This window comes from Ochotona curzoniae, unplaced genomic scaffold (genome assembly GCF_017591425.1).
Source record: "Ochotona curzoniae isolate NIBS_2020 unplaced genomic scaffold, NIBS_Ocur_1.0 contig_2210, whole genome shotgun sequence".
Lineage (NCBI taxonomy): Eukaryota > Metazoa > Chordata > Mammalia > Lagomorpha > Ochotonidae > Ochotona > Ochotona curzoniae.
The window spans coordinates 2,316,165-2,337,211 of record NW_024465369.1 but is presented as its reverse complement, the minus strand read 5'-3'; the positions used below and the strand labels follow the sequence as shown (position 1 = coordinate 2,337,211).

The window sequence follows — 21,047 nt, the reverse complement described above, 5'->3', positions numbered from 1 at the left end:
TCTGTCCTATACCCATACTTGCTCTCATGTGTACCAGTGGGAACTGGAGTCTAGCCCAGTCTGGCACTCCCCAGACCCAGTCCACTCCCGTGCCAGGGGAGACTGCAGCCATGTCTGTCCCAGCCCACTGCCCCATTCTGACTCTCATGCTCACTAGTGGGAACTCCGACCCAGCTGGAGTGTCCACTTACCTTCCCAACCAGGCCTGCTCCCAGCCATAGCTTTTAGGTGTCCCAGTGGAGATTGTTGTTCCACAGGGATGAGCACGCATACTCTCTCATAAATTCTGCCTTCAGACCGAATTTACTCATGTGTTGCTCAGTGTCATGGCCCAGCTACGCATTACCCATTCTCTGTTCCAGTTCTCACTGGGCACCATGATCCAGCTCTGCCAGGAAGCCCCATCACCCAGCCTCAGTTTGTGCCTGCGAGTGGCATTTGGTGATGGTTGATGTGAGCTACCCCAGCTCAGGCCTCACAGGTGAGCTTGGTCTGGCCCTTAAAGGTCCCTCCCATTCCCTGCTCCAAACAACTCAGTCTCGGCATCCTTGCTTACTTGCTGGAATAGTGACCATGTCCACGGAAGTCCCATGGAAGTCATTCAAGGATAATCCCTCAGGTTCCTACTCACCCCCACCTGTGCCATCCCCCATACACTTTATAGACTCAAACCCACAGGTCCCCAGTGCTTACCACCAGTCAGCTTCAGGGCTTTACTTGACCCAAGATCCCACCAGCCGCATCTAGACACCTGGAGGGATGGAACTCCCAGCCGTGAGCCTAGGCTGCCCTCCATTCTGCCAGCCACAGCTATGCATGGCTGGTGAGGTGGAAGTCCTGGTATGCACACCTAGCATGACCCAAGATCGTGCCAGCCTATGTGATAAGTTTTGATCTGAAAATTCTACTGAGGACAATCTTCATGGCTAATTTTCTTGGTACATTTTGAGTACTGTGCTAAGTATTTCCTTTTTAAAAAAAATGTATTTGAGAGGTAGAAAGAAGGTGAGGCTGGAAGGGAGAAAGGGAGGGAGGAAGGGAGTGAGGGAGAGAGGAAGCGAGAGTCTTCATCTGCTGATAGCTACAGGTCTCCCATGTGAGTACAGGAGCCCAAGCACTTGGGTCACCTTTGGCTGCTTTAGCAGGAGCATTAACAGGGAGTGGCATCAGAAGTGAAACATCCAAGTTTCAAACTGGCACCCATATGGGATGCCAGTGTTGCAGGTGGTGATTTTGCCCTTTATGATGCACTGCTGGCCCCAGATACTAAATGTTTTCTACATTTTTGTCTCCTTAATCCTCAGAACAATCCTATGAAATACAGGGGTTTTTTTTTTTTGGCTTTTTTTTTTTCTGCTTTAATGGTGCAGGCGGGGAAATGAAACCTTGCAGGAGACCCACATGGCTTTTCCAGAGCTGAGGGACTGGGGATGATGCTGGAAGAGCCACGATTTGCATCACAATGCACTGGGCCCTTAAACTTGCAATGGTCTTCATTTCTAGACAGTTGTGTGTTTACATGCTGCTCATGTGTGATGCCTAGAGATGCTGTGTGCTCCTGACAGATGTGATTGTGAGTTGGGAGTGAGTACCCATGCTCCTCCCCTACTTGTTTGAGTCCCAAGGGGAGCCTGCAGGGGTTGGTAGGCAGCATCTCTTTTATTCCCTGCAGCCTAGAGAGAAGGTGTTCACCCCACTTGAGAGTCCTCCCTCCCCCAACTCCCATTGTGGTCTGTGTCTGGCTGTGTAATGTAACCACCCTTCCTTGCCATTGCTTCTTGGGGTTAAGGTGGAAGCTGTTTCCCTGCCTTGGGGAAGGTATCTCGGGGAAAAACCTGGAAAGAGAACATGTTCTGAAGGTTTGAAAGCTTCTCTCTGTATGAAGAGATTTCAAAATTTTGATATGCAACAGAATTTTCATGTTTGCTTTTGTGCAAGAAAAATTTGAAGTCCAGAGATTGGTATTGTGGCGTAGTGAGCTAAACTGGCATCTCCAACACAGGCACCCAGTGGAAGGCCCTGCTGCTCCTTTTCCAATGCAGCTCCCTGCTGATGGCTTGGAGGAAAACAGGAAGATGGGCCAGGAACCTGGGCCTCTGCCACCCATGTGCAAGACCCGGATGAAATTCCTGGCTTCCGTTTATCCCAAACCCAGCTAATGTGGCCATTTGGAGTATGAGCCAGTGATGGAAGTTCTAGTCTCTCCCAATGCCCCTCTCTCTGTAACTCTGCTTTTTACATAAATAAAACAAATCTTTTTTTAATAAATAGAAAATTTTGAAGCCCATGCCTATGAAGAGTGTTCAGCAAATTCATGAAAAAGTATGTGCTGTGCAGTGATTTAAAAAATTGTCAGCAAAATGGTTATGTTTTTAATTTCCTTTACGTTTTTAAAAAGAACATATTTTTATTGCCATGTACTTTTTAAAAAGAGTTTTATTTATTTTTATTGCAAAGTCAGATTTACAGAGAGGAAAGGGATAAAGAGCTTCTGTCTGCTGGGTGCAGGGTCCCAAGATTTTGGCCATCCTCCTCTGCTTTCCCAGGCCACAAGCAGGGAGCTGGATGAGAACTAGAGCAGCTGAAGCTTGAACCTGTGCTCACATGGGATCCTGGTGCACATAAAATGAGGACCCCAGACACTAGGCTACTGTGCTGGACCCAAATCATGTACTTTATAAAATACTCTTATATACACCAATGCATACACATAATTTACAATAAAGAAGTATGTAAATTATTTACATACATAGTGATATATATCAATGCAATTAACCCTAAGTGTGCAGTACCATTTGGTGCAGTAGATCTATAGAATGTACTACCCTTGTCCAGGTGAAACTTGATGCCCTTTTATCAGTAACTTAATTTCAGTTCCTGGGCATGACGCAGTAGTCTAGTGACCAAAGTCCTCACCTTGCATGCACTGGGATCCCATATGGGCACTGGTTCGTATCCTGGCTGCACTACTTCCCATCCAGTTCCCTGCTTGTAGCCTGGGAAATCAGTCGAGGATGGCCCAAAGCCTTGGGACCCTGCACCTGTGTGGGAGACCCAGAAGAAGGTACTGGCTTTGGATAGGCTCAGCCTGGCCATTGAGGCCACTTGGGGAGTAAACCAGTAGATGAAAGATGTTTCTGTCTCTTTTTCTCTTTGTAAATCTGCCTATCCCATAAAAATAAATGAATGTTTAATTTCAGTTCCTAAATACAAGCACTTGGAGGGAAGCTCCAACAGCCTGCTACAGGCTGTGGACGTGAGTTGAGAGCCCTCCCCCTCCACAGTTTCTCAGGGCATCAGAACAGGCAAAATTTCCCTTTATCTTTTTTTGGTTGTGTTTGTTGCTACACAGGGATCATTTAGTGTGGGTGTTAGCAGGCACCAGAATTTGTTTTTGGCATTTTCAGCCAAGAAATTCTTTGCTGCTCTTCTGTGTATTTGTTTTTAGTGAGGGTGACCCATGTGCCTGATACATCAAGTGGTGTGAAAGTCACCTACCTCACAGACAATATGCTGACTGTGCCTGCTTTTGAATTCCAGTCACAAATTCTCCTTTTCTTCCCTTGTGACTGAGGCTCGGAAGAGGGAAAAACCAGGTCCTTGCAAGTGTGATTTCTTCTAGAATAGGAAAGCTTATGATGGAGTGAGTAAGTTTCAGAAATAGTGATGTGAAGGTAATGTTGACAAGATCAGGAAATGCTTCTGAGGTTCCAGTTTCTCCCAAAGATGAGCTCAAAGAAATGACCATAAGCAGTGAATAATCCAATGGCAACCTTGACAAATTTTGTCTTTTTTTTAAAAAAAAAAATTTCTTTATTTGGAAGGGAGAGAGACTAAGGAGAAAGATAGCTCATCTACTGTTTACTGCCCAAATGGGCACAATGGCTGGGGGCTGTGCCAGGCCAAAGCCAGGTGCTTCTTCCATGTCTCCCACTTGGATGCAGGGGCCCAGGCATTTGGACCATCTTCCTCTCCTCTCCCAGGGAGCTGGATCAGAGGTGGGAGTAGCCAGGTCTTCAATGTGGGCCCATTTGAGATGCCAGCACTGTGGGTACTAGCTTAACTCACTATGCCTCGATACAGCCACTTGGACACTGGTTTCTCAGTACCTGCTCTTAGATCCTGTTTTGAGCAAGACACTTTACTGGCTTCAGCTGAAACTATCTTGGCTCAACAGTTCCCCTTTATCTAGAGTTTATTTGACTGTTGGGGTTGACAGCCCAGAAAAAGAGATACTGTACAGTTTTCTCCCAACAGAGTGGTGATTTGTGGGAAACTCAGTTTTGAGGGGCTTCCCTGATGAGACTTTTAGCTCCGTTGAGTTTCTGGGTCATATTCTGCTTTTCTGGACCAATGAGTGACTATCCAGGCTCAGGTTTGCAGTTACAGAGGTTTTATGTCAATGCAGCTGCATTTGGGATGCAGAAGGTCAAATTTTCTTGGATAAAAAAGTCCAACTTCACAGATCAGATTCCTATCAATGGATGCCTTGTCTAACACCTGTGTCATGAGTCCACCATGTATGTACCCAAGAGGAAACCAAATGAACCAGCTCCTTCCTCTCAGGAACCTCAAAGGAGAAGATGGGCAGCCCAATACCAGCAAAGGCTGTGTGGGGAAGGACCCAGGTGATGCGGCTAAGTCACTTTGAAATCGGGGGGGGGAGGGGGTTAGAGAAGGCTACTGTGTGGAGGTGAGCTCCACCTCATACTTGGAGGTGACAGGAGGAAGGGCCTTTGTGGAATTGCTGCAACTGCAGACCCCGGTGAAGGACCAACCTGGGGTGTTGGAGAGGAGGGAAGAGAGTAAGTCCCTGAGACTGGACCCAGTAATGAGCAGCAAGTGAGGAGGCAGCTGGGGCCCTGAGGTGTTGGTGGGGTGCTTTGTCAGGGTAATGAGGAGCCCTGGGCTAGATGTTAAGCCTGAGAGTGACGTGATCTGGTTATTTAATTGATGTGGAGAGCTCAGGTGGTCAGTTATAAGAGAAATCTGACACTGTCAAGCATATGTGAGGCTCTGTTATATCCTGAAAAGCAGAATTCTTTCCTTTTCATCTCACAGGCTGTAACTGGTTTAGATTAGTGGACCAAATACCTTTAAATCAAAATAAACTCAACAGTGAAAGTTTCTTTGTTTATACTTATTCCTCCTGCCCCCTCTTCATGAAAAATGATTATAATGAGCAGTTGGGTGTGTATACATTTTCAGAATATGCTCTGTACAAAATGGGCTACATGCTTATGTGCATCAAACACAAAAACATACTACTAAGTGTAAATGGAAATGCAATCTTTCTGTTTTAAATCCTGTTTCTTTGTCCTAACACAAAGCAAGGGACATTTAGAAACCTCTTGCCCATTCTTGCTAATGGCTTCATGGAGTCCTGCTCTCGACTATTTAACAATATCTTAGGAAATCTGAACAGTTCCCAGTTGTGCTATTTTAAGCTGAGAGGCCATTTCTGCCTTCTGCATGCAACGTCTTTGTTCTTTAAGGCCCTGTGCTTTTGAAGTGAGGTATTTTTTATTCACTAAGAGACAACTAAACTGTGGGTTTCAAAACCCTTACTAGGTGATAGCCCCAAATGCATTCTACATGAGAATGAAAGGGCTTTTTGGGAAGACTCAACCCTATATAGGAGATTGTCAGTCTCCAAGTGTTGAAGGTTGTCACTGATCTGTAGTCTTGATTGTTCATGCACTAGCTACTATGATGGAAAACACTGCCAGCCCCAACTGCCTGAAACAATGAGGAACATATGTAGGGAACAGTAAACACACCTATTTTATATGCACATGAAGCTGTGAGTATTCCCCAGGCATCCCTCACTGTGTGGGCACAGCTGCAAATCTGTATTAGGTTGCTTTGCTTAATATCATGAGTAACTAAAGCCAGGAAAGAGCTCACCAACAAAAGACGACACAAAGCTGGGACTGCCCTTTGGTTAATTAACTGGGGAATCTGCATCTCTAGAAGTGGCATTGTTTGAGGTGGTGGCAAGCATGTTCAAGATTGAATACACATTTCTTTATGACCAAATCTGCATTTTGCAAATATCACACTTTCTATGAAAAGCAGACGTGCTGTAAGGAGGGGGCATTTAGCTGCTGAAAGGTTTTGATGGGGGAGAAGCCCTGAAGAGTAGTTTCTCTGAATGTCTTTTTATACTAGACCCCAAAAAGTCCAGGAAGACTGTAGCCCAAATGTTTGAAAGGACTCTCACAGTATGTGAGGCTTGTTCTGTGTTGTTTGACTCTGAGACCTGCTGTGCAGACTCTGGAAAACAATTTCTTTGTTCGTGGTGCATCCAGCCCTAATAGCCAAGGCAAGATGCAGGCCTTGGTAGATATCTCTTCCTTGTTGGCTGACTTTCAGACATATGGGCTGCACTCTGCATTTTTGGCTTGTCAAAGATCTAAGATCACGGTCTTGTGCAAAATGTACACACTTGAACTTAGCTTCAAAACCAGCTGAGTTTGTCCTATCTCTGTTGCCACTTCCCCATTCACCAGGTACAGAGAAAGGTTTAGAAAACTAGGTTGAGTGTATTTATTTTGGTGGTCTTTTGAAAGGGAGAATTTTTGTTGCAAAGTAAAGTGAATGTGAACTCTCCTTTCACTGTTGTGGTGTAAGTTGATGAAAAAGCTGTTGAAGCTAAAGTCAGCATGAACCAAAGAATGGCTGAAATATGGAAAGGGAGAATAAATCAGATTTTCCTAGGCTTTGTGTTGGAGTGAACCATTGCAAAGGAAGATGTAAGGATGTATGTTACATGTTTGTACACGCTTATGTGTGTGTGTGTTGAAGTATATTATAGTGGAAAATTATTTGCACATTAGCTACTATCCAGAAATAATCATTTTGATTTATTATTCCTCCAACCCCAGAGAAAAGCCTGGGTTATTAGATTTAGTTGCAAAGAAGGTATATGTTATTAAATTAAAGAAAAAATCTTATATTAATCTTTCCTTTTTTTTTCCTTTTAGAGGATGAACTGATGTGGATAGCTTTATTGAGGGAGGCTTTTGTTTGATTTTCTCTGGGGCTCATTTTAAATTGGAGTCAATCAGGGAGCATTTTTCTCTCATAACTCCTTCTAGAAAGCAGAATCAGAGAGATTCCACCAGAAAGGATGGCTTCTTCTTCTTCTTTTAATGTTTGTTAAGGTTTATTTATTTGAAAGGCAGAGTAACAGAGAATAATAGCATCAAGACAAAGATCTTGCATGTGCTGCTTCACTCCCCAAATGATCATAAGGCCAGGGGTTTAGAATTCCACCTGAGCATTCAAAATGAGTGACAGGGCCCCAAGTACTTGGGCTATCTTACACTGCTCTCCTTGGATACATTAACAGAAAGCCAGATTAGAAGTAGAGCAGGCAGGATTCAACTAGTACCCTGATCTGGGATGCCAATATCAAAGGCAATTGCTTCACCTGCTATGCCATAGTGCTTGTCCCAGGTTGAGTTGTTTGTAAAGCTTCTAGAAAAGTGGACTTGTGGAAGGAGCAAACGCCACCCCTTCCCCAGCTTTCATGAGCCTCTTGCTTTTGGTTTGAGATCTGGATGAGGACATGAAGTTTCCTAACTAACCTGTGCCAGTAGTAGAGAAATTTCAAAAATTCATGAAAAACCAAATTTGGAAAAGATAAATTTTAGTGCAAAAAAGTTTGAAGACCAATGATTTTTTTTTACTGCTTTTTATTATTATCATTTTATGACACAGTTCCATAGGTCTTGGGATATCCCTTATCTCCAAATCCTTCCCCACTCATTGAGTTCCCTATATCATTACTATAGTATAGTTCTTCATACACAGTCATATGTCCATCATTGCGGGCATGGGCAATGGCAAAATATCCAGCATCCTATTGTCAAAATATAGTAAGCAGTTCCATTAGGAGCCCATCTTTGTCTGGAACTAGAGATGTGCATTACATTGTATCCTCACATCTGGCTATGATAGTCTCCATTACACAGTTACTATACATCCCCATAGATACAGTCACAATACAAAATCAAGAACAGGAAGAAAAATAGAAATTTACAATGCCATAGAGTAAAATTACATGCTGCTAGATGTGACAGTTTCCATTACACAGTTACTATGCATCTCCTTAAATGAAAAGCCACAAAACAAAATCAAGAGGAAGAAAAAAATTAACAGCATGAAGTTAGATAACATGCTACTGAGTGACTAATATGTCGCTGAAGAAATTAAAATCAAAAACCTTCTTGAAGAAAATGCTACTGTATGATCTATGAGTCATTGAAGAATTTAATGAGAAGAAAGTATTTTGAAGAGATTAAACTAACAAAAAAAATATCAAAATCCATGATGCAGTTTCCACTGATCTTATTGGTGAAATGTGTCTCCTGCAGCGAACAAATAGATGGCTTTTGTATTTCAATCCAGTCCACTAATCTGACATTTGATTGATGAGTTTAAGCCATTTATATTCAGGGTTAATATGAATAGGTGGTAATTTGGTTCTGTCATTTTAGGAATGGGTTGTTTAGTCTTCTGTTATTTTAGTGGGATGTTGTTCGCATTTGCCTTTGGTTTTGTTTGGTGCTATACCCTTTGTCAAGAGAACATCTTTAAGTATCTTTTGTAGGGCAGGTTTGGAAGAGGTATATTCTTTAACTTTTCTTGACTGTGGAAGAATTTTGTTTCATTTTCAAAGACGAAGAAAAGCTAGGCTGGGTATGTTATCCTGGGCCAACAATTTTCTGCTTTTAGAATCTGGAATATATCCCTCCATTCTCTTCTTGCCTGTAGAGTCTCCCGGGAGAGATCTCCTGTGAATTTAATTGACATTCCTTTATATGTCAATTGATTTTTTCACATGCACATTTAAGGATCTTTTCCTTATGTTCGATTGAAGAGAGCTTGATGATCATGTGTTTTGGTGAAGATCGCTTTTGATCAGGCCTGTTGGGAGTTTTGTGCCCCTCCTGAATGTTGTTTCCCAATTCTTTCTCTAGATTAGGGAAATTTTCCTTTATTACTTCATTAAATACATTTGTAAAACCAGCTTCTCTTTCTGTACTTTCTGGGACTCCCATAACTCTTATATTTGGCCTCTTAATAATGTCTTTCAATTCTTGAATACTTTTTTTGGCCTGATCTAGCTCTGCTTCTAGCTTTTTGTTTGTTTACCCCTGGTGACAAGAAATATCTTGCAATTCTGAGATTCTTTCTTTTGCCTCCTTCATTCTATTTTGGAGACTCTCCACTGTACTTTTCATTTGCTTCATTGTATTCATTTCTGATATATCAGCTTTCATTTGATTCATTTCCCATGTAACATATTAAATTCCTTGAATGCCTGCTTTACGTACTTCTGGTGGTTGATAAGAAGCTTTATCATAAGTGTTTTGAATTCTGTATTCCCATGTTCTCAATGTCTTCCGCAGTTAACTCTGAAGTTGGCACAGTGTTTTGCTCCTTTGCAGGAGAGTCTTCAGTAATATTCATTGTGCCTTTGTCTCTTCTTTTGCTCTTGGTCTGGTTAGCAGAGTCTTCTCCTTGGAGCAGGTTTCTAAGCTGTGTCACCCACAGGTCTGCAATTTGATTTTCCTTATTGTAGTCAGTACATGGTTCTTTGTTTGTAGCTACTTGTGCCACTTACTGCATCGATTTCCAGTCTGGGTTCTTATGTTAGATTTCCACCATGGTCTCCATAGCCCCATGGTGAGCTCCTGGCTCACCAGTCTCCGCCTCATGTGATACTGTGCTGAGGCTGCACCATTGTCTGTACAACCTTTCTCCCACTTCCAGTTAGAGCAAGTCCCAGAATTAAGGAGATACCCTATATAGGTGTATATATAGGGTGCCCTATATAGCTAGGTTTTTGGTGATGTTGATCTTGTCAGAAGCATTTGTCTGTTAGTTCTGAGGGCCACATGGACCTCTTTTGACCTGTACAATACCATAGTCTGTATTATTTTCCTGTTGGACCAGTGCAATGCACCTAGCTCAGCAGGTTCTTGCTGAGCTCAGTGCATGCACATCTCATTGTTTTCCCTGCAGTGTTAAATTCTTTGCCTCACTGTAAGAAATGGCACCTGATGTGCCATTACTAGAGTTCTTGATCTGTTGGCTGTCAGGTCTGAGGGCCGCCCGGACCTATCTTGGGTGGAACCTGTGGGATGCCATGTTGTTGCAGTTAACTGAGCCAGAAAGTACTGTCCATAACCCTTACCTCCTGAAACAAAATGGTGCCTGATTCACCTCTAGGAGGTGGACTGGGCTATGAAATGCATCCTGTTTCCACACCGCCCATCTGGAATCTGCTGCTCTGTGTCTGCTCCTGGTCAAATCAAACAGACCAGCAGGACAGGCAGTTCTTTGTCTGGATTCACCTCCTGAACTCCTGGTATACGTCCCTTTCCACCTTATTGCTGGTGTAGTTCCACTGCTGCTACTGGTGCAATTCGGATAGCCACTAGTTGGATGCTGCTGAGGTATCAGTCACTGAAATACCACATCATTGTGTCCACTGCTTTCTTGAGTCTGTCAGTCTATATGTACCCCTCTGCTGTCTTTCTGTCCTCTCCTGTTTCCTGGAATGTGCCCTCTTTGCTTCATACTGGTTGATACTTCTCCACCTGTTTAAATGTGTCCTTGTCCTATTCCACCACCTTGATTATCCTGAAATCCAGTGATATTTATCTTGAGGCACATGTCATTTGCTTTCTGAAGACTTTGGACTTTGGATTTTGGATTTTGGACTTGGATTAAAACATCTTTTTTAAAAAAATTATTATTTGAAAGGCAGAGTTAGAGAGGAGACAGAATGATCTTCCCATTTGCTTGTTTACTTCCCAAATGGCCTCAGTAACTAAGGTTGGGCCAGACTGAAGCCAGGAGCCACCAGCTTTTTCTGAGTCTCCCATGTGAGTGACAGGGACCCAAGGACATGGGCCATTTCTGCTGCTTTCCTAGACACAATAACAGGCAGCTGGATTGGAAGTAGAGCAGCTAGGGCTTGAACCAGCACCCGTAAAGGATGTTGGTACTGTATGAGGTAGTTTTACTGCTATGCCACAGCCTCTCACCCTCCATGAAATTTTTGAAAGTCCGTGCATTTAAGTATGTTTTGAAGTCCTGCCCTGGCTACTAGTTGGGCAGGGGCCTTACTAAGTACCTGATGCCATCTCATCTCCTTCCTGTGTGGGGACCTCCCTGAATGATGTCCCTTAAACCCCTGTGAGTTTTCTGATTCTGGTTTTTATTAACTATAGAGTAAGCAATAGTCTAAGATTCTGAAGAAATGTGTATTTACTATTTAAAAATTTTAGGATCTTGAAATACAATTAACTCTCATGCCACTGCTCAAAGTAGAAGGTGAATTTTGGATAATTTTTTAGTGGGTGTGCACAGTTTTGTGTAACATTTTTATAAAACAGTCAGCTCTCTGTCTTCTGTTGACGCTGCTTTCAGAGTGAGTATTATTTCATGATTCAGAGATCTTGATGTGCTTCATTTAGTGTCCATGAAGGTTCTTTCCTATGGCTGCACCATTAGTGATGGTTCTTTCATAAACTCATTCAGTATGTCTTTTCTTCCTTAAATATATTTTTATTGTTTAAAAGATATATTCATATATATTTAAAAATATATATATTTGAAAATGTATTAATATATGTTTGGAATATTTATTGTATTCATATATATTTGAAATGTATTCATATATATTTGAGAGAGAGAGATTGATTGATCCCCCATTGACTCTAAATGGTCCCTAAATGGTCTCTACAGACAGATCTGGGCCAGGCTGAAGCCAGGGTCCTGTAACCTTACCCTGGTCTCCCATATGGGTGGCAGAGGCCTAAGTATTTGGGCCATCTTGTACAACCTCTCTAGGCACATCAGGAAGGAACTGCATGAGGTGTGGCGTAGACAGGACTCCAACATACTCTACAGTCTGACATGCTGGTGTCACAAGTGTCAGTTTAACCTACTGCATCACACATAGCGATTTCCCTCAAAATATTTTTGCACCAAAATTATTTTTCAAAAAAAAATTATTTAAATATTAGAGTGATACATAGGGGCAGGGTGAGATTTTCCATCTGCTGGTTGACTGCCCAAATGACTGCGGCAATGTGGATTGGACAAGGTTGAAGCCAGGAACCAAACCAGAGTCACCTTTTCCAAGTATTAAAAAAAAATAGTAAGCACAGAGCCTGGTTATCTTCTTGCAACTGTCTGATGACTTCCTCAGGAAGAATGAACCTTGAAACGGAATTTCTTGTCCAACATGTCATATGCATTATTTAGTTGTCCTCCGAGAAGATTTATGACAACTTACATTCCAAGCAGCACTGGACATTTCCATTTGTAAAAACTGACAATTCAAACAGCTTCTGAAGATTTGATCCTAGAGACATGACTGGAAATTGATCAAGATTTTCCAGAATGCTTTTCCAATCAGGGTGGAGTTCATCTAACCATGCCCTCAATGCCATCTTACACATGGGGCTTTTCTGAGAAACTTGCCTGTGTATTGTTCACAGTGCATCAGGCTGTGCCCTGGCTCACAGGGCTGGCAAAATTGAGTTATGCAGGTCTGATTCATACCTGGTGAGCCTGGCTTGTCTGGGCATCTTCACTATTTTGTGTTTATAGTAAATCTAAATAGCCAACTCAAGCTTGAACATCAAACATTTGCTGGACTTTTTAGGTCCTGTTCTTAGAACTTAAGAATCATATTTTGTTTCTGGAATCCTTTTTCAAAGTTTGGTAGGTTTTCTGCAATAACTTGGGATGCTCCTTTGGTGTCTGGGATCTAGGTGCTGATGGGGTGAGTAGGTGCCTCTATTTGCATCTTCTGCTTGTATGTCTTGATGGATTTCATTTTTTGTGTCTTGTCCAGTTGGAAGGCCAGAAGAAAAAGGTTTAGTGGAAGTCATGCTCTTCAGTCTTTTTGTCTCCTGTTAACATTGAACAGGTTTCTAGGATTGCAGCCAAACTGAGACTTTGGCTGTGAATAGCACTTGAAAAGACATTTTTCTGTACATATAACACAAATGTGTCTTTAAGGCTCAGCCCATTTTGGATCTAGGTTTGAGGTGCATATTTGTGCTTGTATGTCTTTAGGATGCCTCTGAAATCTCCCCTTGTCAGAGTTTCCTGTGCTGCCACAGTGACTGACTTCTAAACATCCTTCCTCTCAGTCTTGCCATTTCCTAGTCAGTGTTCATGAAATGTCACCAGGATCAGGAGTGACTTGCATAGGATACTGGGAGAACAGGCACTGAAGAGCTCTGTGGTGAGGTGTTGGGACCACATGACAATGATAACAACTTTGTGCCCTGACGGTTCTCTGCTGGGACTGAGCCTCTTCTTAGCTTCTCAGCCCTAGGTCTATTATTGCAGAATTTTGGACACTGGTGTTTTATTTCTGGCAAATGTCTTTTGTAAATGTTAAGGGTTAGCTGTACTTTCTTTTGGAGCATTTTCTGCAGTTCCTCAGAGTGTTCTTATTAATAATTTTGAGGTTTCTTTATAAAATCCTCTCCCTCCTCTATTGCTTTCTCTTTAAGATGTATGTATTTATTTGAAACAACTGCAGAGACTGAGTGAGCGAGTGAGCGAGCATGAATGTGGGTTTCCATCTGCTGATTGATTCCCAAAATCACAACAGCCAGAACTGGGCAGATGTGAAACCAGGAGCTTCTTCCAGGTCTTCCACATGGGTGCAGGGGCCCAACTACTTGAGCCTACCTCCACTTCTTTCCCAGATACATTATCAGAAATCCAGATGAGAAATGGTGCAGCCAGGACTCAAATCAGTGCCAGTATGGAATGTCTGCACTGTAGGTATTGTCTTTACTCACTGTGCCACGGTGGCAAACCCCTCCTCTTTTTGGTTCTTTCCTCACACTCTCCTTTTTAAAAAAATTACTTCTCTTTTTTCTTTTTAAAGAGTTATTTATTTTTATCGAAAACTGAATTTACAGAGAGAAGGGAAGAAAGATCTTCCATCCACTGGTTCACTCCCTAAGTGGCCACAATGGCTAGAGAGGAGCCTACCTGAGCTGGGAGCCAGGAACTTGTTCCAGGTCTCCCATGCAGGGTCTCAAGGCTTTGGATCATCCTCTCCTGCTTTCCCAGGCCACAAGCAGGGAGCTGGATGGGAAGTAGAGCAGCAGGGATATGATCTGGCACCCATATGGGTTCCTGGTGCATATAAAGTGACGATTTAGCCACTAGTTATCACGTTGGCCCATGTCTTCCCTTTCTGTTTGCCTGCGTTTATATGTATATGTAATATGAATGTACATATGCATATATGTGGACATTTGAATATATAAACACACAGACATACATATGTGTATATATACACATGGGTGTCTTTCTAGAGAAGCCAGGAATTTGGAGTGCAGGGCTAGAAGGGAGATAATGAGGCTGTCATTACCCAGAGATGAGATTTGATCCTGTTAAAACTGACAGTCTTGTGTGAAAAATGATCTGTTAGGCCAGGACAGGAGATGAGGGATATGGCATTTCTCATTACTGGAATGAATTGAAGGCTCTCTCCATGATTCGCCCAACTTTTGCTTTGAAATGAGGCATTGTATTGGTAAAGACTTAATGCAGCAGTCATGGCTTAGGCTGTGGATGATGGGAAACCTCATGTGTCTTGAGGAGCACAACTGAACTAGGCTGCCTTTCAGAGGTCTTTTATTTAAGTCTTTATTAAGTTTTCCCAGTCAACATGTTATAGTAGAATGAGTTTTTACCACATTCTTCTTGAAACATAATGGTTTAGTTAGGACAAAAGCAGACCTGGACTTTGAGAGACGATGATGGCTCATGAGTGGCTTTCGAAAGGACCGAGTGGCACATTGCATTGTGGAGCTGTCCTCCCTACCCACTGTCAACCAGTGTTTGCTTTGATTTTACAAGTAGTTCCTCCAGAGGGGAAGACTGCATTCATTACCTAAAGGCTTTCATCAGCCAGGAGATATGTGTGGCATAATCATCCAGCCAGAGACTTTTATTCTGCCAATCTTGAGTGTTTTTTAAAATATTTGTTTATTTTTATTGGAAAGGCAGATATTTGGAGAGGAAGCAAGACAAAGAGGAATATCTTCTGTCTGTTGATTCCTCAAGCATCAGGAGCTGTGCCCATCTGAGCCAGGAGCCTGGAACCTCTTCCAGGTCTCCCACATGGGCGCAGGGGCCCAAGGTTTTGGGCCATCTTTGATTGCTTTCCCAGGCCACAAAAACAGGGAGCTGAATGGAAAGCAGAGCAGCCAGAACATGGTCTGTGGCCATATAGGATCCTGGCACATACCAAGGATCGTCACCTTATATACACCAGGATTTAGCTGCTAGGCCACTGCACCAGGCAGCAGCTGATGCTTTTAACAGGCTGTTTCCAACATTAAACTTGTGGAAGGCCATAGATTTGGACTAGGAAACTGCCCTGAGCTCAAGAGATCAAATCCTTGTGGAGCTTAATGGCAGTTCCTGAACCCTAGTTCAGCACAGGACATTCTGTAGTCAACCAACTGGTTGACTGCCTAAGCTGTAGCCAGCTGAGTTGTTTCCCATGCCTCTTATTGTGTTTTCTGTAAATGCCATCTGATCCTGATGTGTGCTGGCATTTTTAGAACCTGCTGTGGTTCCAGAACTACCTGGTTGTGAACTTTTTGTTTTTCTTTGCTCAGATAAACTGCATGCCATTTGATTGATCTATGGAATTTTCCTCTTGACACCCAAATACAGACTGAGAGGTCAAAGCTCCTTTGAGTGCTTGTGGGCTGTGCTGTACTTATCCCTTTAGCCCAGAGGGCAGCCATGTATTTCTGCTGGGGTTACTTCCTACAACACTTAGAGTGTCACAAGGCTGGAAGCCAAGGTTTCTTAATTCTTAGATTTATTTATTTATTTATTTGGAAGGCAGAATTAGGGGGAGACGGAGATCTTCTGACCGTTAGTTTATTCTCCAGATGGCTACAATGTCTGGATCCGGGCTAGAGGCCTGGAGTCTGGAACTTCATCTTGGTCTCTGTTGGCCATCTTCAGCTGCTTCCTCAGGTGCATTAGCGGGAAACCGAATTGGAAGCAGAGCAACTGAGATGTCAGTATCACAGGCAATGGCATCATGTGCTGTGCTACAGTGCCAGCCCCCATCTTTTTTTGTTTGTTAATTTATTTTTACTAATACTTTTTTGATAGGTAAAGCTAACAGGAGCTGCACATATCTCTTGAGATCCAGATTGAGCTCCAGTTCTTGCTGTGCGTGACCACAGTGTGGCCTCTTGCATGACTCATGGGGCTTGTGTTCTCCTGTTGCCTCTTTTCCACCATTGCCAGTGGCTGCTGATGCAGAGAAGTGTAAGTGGTCAGAGCCACCATCTGGGTTGGGTGTGGCCTGGGCACTTCCTTGAAGTTCAGATCCACCATCTCCCTGGACATGCAGACATCATCCTCAGTCTCAGGAGTTGTGGGCTTCTTGGTCAAAGCTCATGAGGTTGTAGTTAGAGCTGTGGGAACTCAGGGGCAGAGACCAGGCCACCTCTGAGAGGTGGGAGCTGGTGGTGCATTGAGCAGGACCCGGTATGGTTCTTGCTTCTGTAGCCCACATTGGCTCCACCAGCTGGGTGGAGCCTTGAATCTGGGTCCTAGCCTTGAATCTCAATTTTGTTACCTTGTTCTGAAATCAAGACATTCCTGTCTGTAACTTATGATCCAGAAATTGGACTGTCAATGACCAACACATCTTTTTCTCTCAACAAATGGAAAACATTTTGTGCTTGTGCGAATAAAAATGCTCATGTGTTTCATTTTCTCCTTGCCCACTCTGTAGTGCTACTTAGCCACTGACTTTATAGTTGAAGCCCTGCAGAATGCAAGCTTCTTGAATCTTGAATACAGAAGCTGTCCTGAGCCATGATCTGCAAGTCATGAGAAATTGCTGGGAGGCAGGTGGCACTTCGCAGAATGCTGTGCTGTTCTGACTCCCATGACCTAGAGAACCAGAGTCCTCTGAGGGCTTGTTAAAGTGCACCAGCTCCAGTGCATGGTCTCCACTGTGGGTGGGAATGGAGGCCAGGAAGTTGCTGCTCTAACAAGCTCCCCAATTATGGTGATGCTGCACTGTTAATGCAGGAGTCTCTGAGGATGGTGCTTCTTGCTGTGGGCTGCACCTTGAAGTCACCAGGGGAGCTCTGCCAGCTCTCAGTGCCCTGGGCTGCTTCCCAGACGAAAAACACCTGATTGAGAGCATCAGGCAACCTCCAAGTTTAGCCTCATTTGAGAGCCATCATTCCAAACGATTGCAGCTCTGATTGTAATCTCCTTGTGTGGATCACTGGGACACAGATTCTGGCTGCAAAAGTTTGAAAAGGCTTTGAGATTGGAGTGAGATCTCAGCTTATGTTGCTGCTGATAGCTACAGAACCAAGCTCTGTTGCAATGGGTGTAAACTATTAAAATTGACCAAGATGTTTCAACCTCAGCTCTGTGGACTTGTGGGGTTCCTGTCTTTCTCAGTGATGGGAAAATTGTTTGCCAACATTCTTGGCTTTCCCTACTAGGCACCACCTCCATCCCAATTGGTGTCCTATGTTCCAGTGAGGGACAAAATCCTCTCAGGGGCAGAACCACCAGAATATGGGGGCCCCTCCACTCTCTACAATAATCACTCTGGTTCTTGGAATTTTGGTTCTGTTACCCACCTCTGGGCTAAGTCCCCCAGAAGAAGCCTCCCAATGATTAGAGTATTTATAGGGGTGGCCATGAAACAGTAGAGACCTGAGAAGTTCAGGGACACAGCAGGGTGCCTTCTAGCTCTGCCCAGGACCAGAGTTTAGAAGATAGCAATGATCACTTCATATGTATTGCTAAGTGAAATTTTGCCTTTCTCTTTTTCAAATCTGATGATGGGTTTAAAAAAAAACCTGAGTTCCATACCTGAGCTCTTTTCTCTTAACTGAAGTTTTTGGCATGTGACCTTTCAACAAGCCCATGAATAATTCCTGTGATTGACTGGCTGGTTGATGCTTTTATTCCCTGTTGTCTTCACAGGCTAGTAATAGCTTACTCCACTGCCCCCAACCCCCAGCTCCCACCCCATCTACCTAACCTACCCACCAACAAGCTCTTCTGTCAGTGAAGGTTAAAAATTGTGTATCTATTTCATGGTTTTGAATTGGAAGCCTTTTTTTTTTTTCTTTCTACAAGGCTTTGTTCATGGTTAATACAATTACTGTGTACACATGCATCAGTCTGGCTCGTAAGGCTCTCATTCGGTTGAACTACCTCTGGCATTAATGAGGCAGATTGAATGCAGGGTTGTCATTACCCAGTGCTTCTTTATATAAGCTGTTAGGGGTGTGTCGGTCTTTTCCATCTGTTAGAAGACCAGTGGACTGGTAATTAGGAATGGAATGGGCATCTCACTGATTGCTTAGGGTGTCGAAACCACATGTCACTTTTCTTTCAACAGGCATGGGATTCAGCCTCTGTCTCCACTTGTTTTTTTGTTGTTGTTGTTGTTGTTTTAAAAAAGCAAATGGCAGATTACTTTAATTCAAAATCATTGGGCAAACAAATTAGAGCAAAATGGGGTATTTACAACAGGAGGGCAAATCTGAATGAGCCTTGGATAAGCCAGTAGGCTAATTATGGTGGGGATAATAAATGACTTTCGTCTTTATTGCTCCCATACTCATGCACCCTGTGTGGCTGGCATCCTGTCCTAAAAAGGTTGTTTGGGTTGTTGGCAAAATAAAGGCTATGGTTGGCAAAGCCATGCTTATATCTGCAACCCCCAAGCTAAACAATGAATAATTTACAAATGTGTACTCGTAATATCTGGTTGTGTGACCTGGGGGCTGGAGAGGCAGTTATCTAATATGTGTGTGTTTACAAAGCCCTCAAGTGCTGGCATTTCAGAAACTGCTGGTGCCAAAATAGTTTAGTCTCTAACTCACTTGCTTAGTTCCCCTTTGAGAAGCTCCTCAGAAGCTGGCTTCCTCCAAATGAAGACAATTCAAATGCTTTTGTTCTCTTGGACCAGTTGAGCCATGTTTTTGTTTTGTTTTGTTCTTTACTTTGTCTTTTTGTAAGAGGATTGGATGATGGAGCTTATGTCTCTGAGCCCATCTCTATAGAGACAAGCTGCCAATCACTAGCCTGAGTGATGTGTGCTCCACAAAGGCCATGGCAAGAAACTCTGGGTTTCAAGTTTTCAGGTGCTGAGTGATCCTCCACTGAGCTTATGAAGACCCCAAAGCCCGAGAATTGCCAGCTTTGAAATTCTCCCAAGACCTGGGATGGGGCCAGGGAAGGAATAGACAAGCAGGTGCCTAGGGTGTGAGTCTGAGAAACAAAGATACAGTGGGATGAGAAGAGACTGATGGGTGCCCAGAGTGTAGGCAGATGAGGTCAACAAACCCTTTGAACTGTTAACATACCTGTGTTACAGGGCAACTGTCAGGAATAGATGGGAGAGTGTGGGCCACTTAGGAGGCATTTAGCAAGTGGAGCTGGTACCCACTGGTCTTGCTCTGGTCCCGATCTGTCTAAGGATTGGAATAATTTGATGTGTTCTGTGTGAAGTTTGTTTTCCTTGTATACCTGAGGTTAGTGTGGTCTCTAGGCGTTTATCACTGTTCCTTTACAACTATCCCTCCAGTCGACAGTCCATGTGTTACCCAGTTTGGTTCCTTTGACTTTGTGGATTGCTCAAATGATGATCTTGTAAGCCTGATGTCTGTTCCCAGGTATCCATCAAGAGAAAGACATTCTCTCAAGTGTCCTAGAACAAGTTTCCCAAGGTTCCTGTGGTTGCTGTGTAGAACCAGATCATTCCTGTGGTGGGGTCCAGCCTGTGCATTATAGCATGTTTATCAGCATCCCTAGTCTCTGCTTGGTAGCTTCCAGGGCATACAAATGGTGACAGTAGAAGATGTCTCTAGACATTGCCAAATGACCCCTTTTCTTCGGGGGGAGGGAAGGTATGGGTGAAGGTGGAAAACAGAATTGACTTAGCTAAGAACCACTGACCTAGAGCCATGACTGTGTCTTAGAAGTTCTCAAGGCTTTTGTTTCATGAGAAACACCCATACAGTTTTGCAAAACAAATAAAAACAGAACTCATAGCACCTTACCTGAGACAGCAGAGTTGGAAACTTTAAGAAGGGGCCCGAGTGCCCCAGAAATGGTTCTGATGAACAGTGTGAGACTCAACAGGCTTTCTCCATCCTGGGCCTTTGCCACTGACTCTGGATGAGGTTATCTATGATGATCTCATTTGACACGTGATTTCGATACAGAGTCCCAGAATCAGTAAAGGGAAAATGGGTTTGTAACTAAGAAGGCATTTCAGACTTTTGTAAGAAAATGAGAGGGTGGTCTAAGAAAATGAGGGCACTTTGCCTGTTTGGATCAAGTATATTTATGTGTCATCAAACTAGTTTATTGAACAAAAAGCAAAGAAAAACCTACCAAACTGTGTGCCAGGCACTGTGTGTTAAATAGCCCTGCTTGTGAAAGAACAATGGTCATCCTGCCATTCCCCTTTACCGAGAGGGTAAGCCATGGCACAGGAGTGAGTGGAGATGCTGTCCATGTCACCAGACACTAGCTGCCGAGCCTGTGCTCTGAGCAGTACTTGACTCAAACAGGGCTTCCACTGTGATTGTCACGAATCAGAGCACTGTGCTGGATTTCACAGATGTCATTGTGCCTGATAATTCCTTATTAGGGGTCATCTTTAGGTAATGAATTGACAAATGAGCCATTTGTAGGGTATCAGCTCTATATTTGAGGGAATGTATGGATGCATCAATTACAGAGTGATGGATTATCTTACTCTAATGGTCTCTCCCCTCCTTGCTTTTTCTAAGTGGTTCTTGCAGAGTCAGACAAATGATAGCAAGATTTTCTTCCTCTACCACCAGTTTGTCTTTATATTGCTGTGAGATCTTGGATTCCAGAGGCATATGCTGTGGGAAGGGCTGATGTTGCGAATTCTTTTCCTCTAATTTGTATCACAGACTCTTGAGTTGTATTACATAGCA

General features: G+C 43.3%; 1 protein-coding gene and 1 long non-coding RNA gene across 2 annotated transcripts in view; both read left to right on the top strand.

The window, feature by feature from the left end:
• The window catches only part of TMEM163 (transmembrane protein 163), a 281,838-nt gene that overhangs the window by 196,114 nt on the left and 64,677 nt on the right, over positions 1-21,047 (top strand). The gene's annotated exons all lie outside the window — the stretch shown is intronic.
• On the top strand, positions 79-10,267 carry LOC121150558. The gene is made up of 3 exons (XR_005882989.1): positions 79-89; positions 4,962-4,968; positions 10,189-10,267. It is a non-coding gene; the product is annotated as an uncharacterized LOC121150558 (long non-coding RNA).